The sequence below is a fragment of the Tachysurus vachellii genome, chromosome 2 (genome assembly GCF_030014155.1).
Source record: "Tachysurus vachellii isolate PV-2020 chromosome 2, HZAU_Pvac_v1, whole genome shotgun sequence".
In the NCBI taxonomy this organism is placed as follows: domain Eukaryota; kingdom Metazoa; phylum Chordata; class Actinopteri; order Siluriformes; family Bagridae; genus Tachysurus; species Tachysurus vachellii.
Genome location: NC_083461.1, coordinates 31,654,628 through 31,658,492, shown reverse-complemented (window position 1 = coordinate 31,658,492; position 3,865 = coordinate 31,654,628). Strand labels below are relative to the sequence as shown.

The 3,865-nt window shown below is 34.5% G+C and overlaps 1 protein-coding gene across 1 annotated transcript in view; it reads right to left on the bottom strand.

The window, feature by feature from the left end:
* LOC132841765 (phospholipid-transporting ATPase ABCA1-like) overlaps positions 1 to 3,639 on the bottom strand; it is a 139,332-nt gene extending 135,693 nt beyond the window's left edge. The window contains exon 1 of the mRNA XM_060864281.1: positions 3,394 to 3,639. The gene's annotated coding sequence lies outside the window, so the exon portion shown is untranslated. The remainder of the gene's footprint in view (positions 1 to 3,393) is intronic.
* Between the last annotated feature and the right edge of the window lie 226 nt (positions 3,640 to 3,865).

The following is a 3,865-nucleotide window of genomic DNA, read 5'->3' as shown; positions in this document are numbered from 1 at the left end:
ATGTTAAGCTCTTAAATCTTCAGTTATTGACAGTGTACATCATGTTCAATATTAAATGTTTCAGGTTAGATTGGTTATTAACATTATATACAGATTTTTTTTTTGTGCTTTTGTTTGTGTCAGCATTATTATTTAACAAAATCATCCTCACTTTTTATAATTTCTACAAAGATTGAATAAAGATCAGGTTTCAAGTTTTGCATCCATTTACTGTATTTTCCACCAAATTCTAGTAAGGGTACATATTAGGTATTGGTGCTTCCTGGTTTTTGGTCCATTATGGAACTTTTAGTGATTTTGCAATTGAGACAGACAGAGAGAGAGAGAGAGAGAGAGAGAGAGAGAGAGAGAGAGAGAGAGAGAGAGAGAGAGAGAGAAGAGAGAGAAAGAGGGAGAGAGAGTGAGAGAGAGAGAGAGAGAGAGAGAGAGAGAGAGAGAGAGCCCTTAAAATGGCTGACTCCCTGATCAGTTCTCTGACTGATGAACTAGGGCTCAGACTTTACCAAGCCATTTGATTGTGTATGATTTATGGTTTATGTTTTTTTTTCTGAAATCGCCTGTACACCATGTGATCACATGACCTCTATTTCTGCTTGAAATTCTGAGAAGCTTTAGTAACTACCTAGTCTATTATTGTGCACATTTAAAAAAAAAGAGGTTAATATTTAAATACCTGGATTATGTTCATAATTATATTCATCCATTTATTTGATTTATAAAAATTTGTTTAACAATTAAAGCAATCTCTTGCTCCAAAACATATACAAGTCCCTGATTAACTATAATAGAATTTCTTTGCCTGTTGAATGTTTTTTGCATTATTAACAGTAATGATTTTAATTTCAATTCAAGATGCCCATAGAGCCTTTTGCCTCATTTCTGAACAATTTTCTCCTAAAGTCAACGAACCAGCGTTTTATAAAACCAAATTGATTCACCTCTAAAAAAATCAGCAACCTGAACTCTGCAAAATAAATACATCTGAATACAATTATCCAAGGACAATGAATTTAGATATACAACTTCCGAGGTAAAACAACTGGCAAACCAAGATTTTAAATTTTAAATTTTAATTAACTAGAGCACAATAACTCAGTAAATATTAGGCAATTAGGTGTCACAGCACCATTTGGGAAGACCTCATACCCAAAGCACATCTTCTGCTTGAATAATAATAGTATAATAATAATATTCTCATATGATCTATGCTTTAATTTTAAAATGCAATACTGCCTGTTTATGTATCTATTTAATTATTACCTTCACTTAACCATAAACTCAATCTGTAAACCAGTGTGTGAGCATCTCACACTCTCCCAACAGGTGCTTTACATACAGTATAAGGTTCTAGCAACTTTATACTATACTTTATATATATATATATATATATATATATATATATATATATATATATATATATATATATATATATATATATACATACATACATCAGTTGCTGGAACCTTATGTAGATATAGATATAGATAGATAGACATACATACTGTACAGTACTTGAACATTTTAATTTGGTGTATAATTTTAACTGACACCAAGTGTGGCGTAATCTCATTCAAGTGTTTAGCTGTTAACTGAGCTAACATCTGTACAAGCAGTTTTCAAGAGATGTAAAGCGTATAGGAAGTTCTGAGAGCGCAAACTGTCAAATCACAAACATGCTGGGTGAAAATTGTGCTCGGGTGTCATTTCAAGATTTTGACCCTCAGCATGCGGTTAATTAGCAAGCTCCTCTGTCGCTTTCGGATGAACCTCGGTGTCGTCTCATCATTAGGTTGAACTCTGGGTCCCTGCGAGAAGCGAATCGACCCTATTAGTGTGACATCTAAGAGTAGAACCAATCCAAGAGTAAAATGGCCCACTGATGTTAATAACCTGCTATTCCAAAACTAAATGGCAGAGCGAGGTTTAGAGGTTAAGGTTCTATACTAGGAATGGGAAAGGTGCATTTAAATACCAGACTGCTTTGTTGCTGCTGTATGTTGCGACTTTGAGCAAGGTTTAACAACTGACTACTCAGATATACGCTCTAAACATTAGATTCTCTTTCAACTGGATGCAGAATTGCTTCAAATGTGTAATAATACACAATAAAAGCATGCTCTTATAAAAAAAAATAAAAAAAATAAATCTATGAAAGTTTTTTTTATAAAAACACATCCTTAGGTATTTTAGTCATAACTTGCCATTGACTACAAGTTTTATTCATAAGTTACATTTAATGTTAATGTTTGTAAAACAAGTTCCTTACTGTTAGCCTCTCTTTTTGTTATCTCTACTGAACTAAACAATACATTAATTAATTAATCAAAATGTTATCAAAATGTTGTAAGTCTGATTAAGTAGAGTAAAAATCGTAGCTAAAGATGTTACTTTGGAAGTAACCGCTAGCTAGAAATTAGTACCAAAGCTTTACATTACATCAGCTAGCTGGCTCACATTGATTTGTACATGCCTGCTAACTTTTTTGTAGTAACTGTTGTGAACTAGGAAGTGAAACTTCCACAGTGAAACATTCCATAACACTATCTCTCAAAACACCACTTCAAAAGTGATCCAGAACTGTTGTACAAATGTATTAATAAAAAACTTCACAACGAGTATATTTATATTACAATAAGAATTACATTCTGCCACCTTAATGCTTTTGAATGTCAGATTTATTTAATTCCTTTAAATTCTCAGAAAGGGTGTCAATATCATCTTTTTTTTTTCCTGGAAAAAAAAATTCTTTCACAAATCCGTTAAAATAACGAGCAGTCATTTTACAAGGTATGTTCTTTTATGTTGGTTCGCTTTATGTTCGAAAGTCTGAGGAATTCAAGACTGAAGATAACGAGTAAGTTCTTTCCTGTACTTCAAATGACCAATTTTGTAATGCCATTTTTATTATTATAAACCCTTTTATTCTCTGAACATAAGCTTTTATTTTGAGCTTGTCACATTTAAGTGAAGATTGTGACCTGTTTTTAATTGCTTTTTCAAGACAAAAAGAACAGCGTGATTTTTAATTCCTTGCCGCCAACGAGTAGAGCATGTTTGGTTAAGATTTCCATCATGAAATTTTCATCTGGTAAATATGTATCCTGTGTGAAATGACCTTTACATCACTCACATAACAGCATGAACAGCATAAACTAATCCTTTATAGAGTACACAGGCAGTACTAACAAATGTATTACACAATGTAGATTTCAATGGAAACAAAAGATGATTCTGGAACTGTCCCCTGTCTGTGTGCAAGAACATACACCAGAAAAAAACTGATAAACTGGATTAGACCAAGACACCAAGCAACATCCACCTCCCTGCTTTGGTCTGCTCCCACAGAGGGATAATCAGGACTGTTCTCATGTGTCTGAGAGTGTGATTGCTCACCTGTTCTGTAACCTGCTGAGATCTTGCGTCTGTCAGCTCCACATCCTCACTGACAGTATCCACATGACAGCACTAGCTCAATATAACATACGTTTCCTTGTACGTTTACTAAGTGACTTCCTACCTACCCAGTCTATTTATTACCTGCGCTGTCATTATGACTCTCATGCAAACTCTCTATTCCTCTTGGGCTGCAACATGTAAATGAGTCCTGTGGGGATTACTATAGCGACAGACCTCTGTGTGTGTGTGTGTGTGTTTGTTCATGCTGGTGTACATTACACAAGCTAGAAAGCAATGGCAGCACGTGGTTCCTCACCTAACCTCCGTGCGCATGTGTGTGTGTCTCTGTACACTATGTCTTTCTTTGACTGTTGAGACAGTTATGTGTTTTAGCATGAATCAGGCCTAGGAAAGATGAGTTAATAATCAGCTCACTTTCTGCTTGCCAGTTGACGTCTTTTACAGCGGC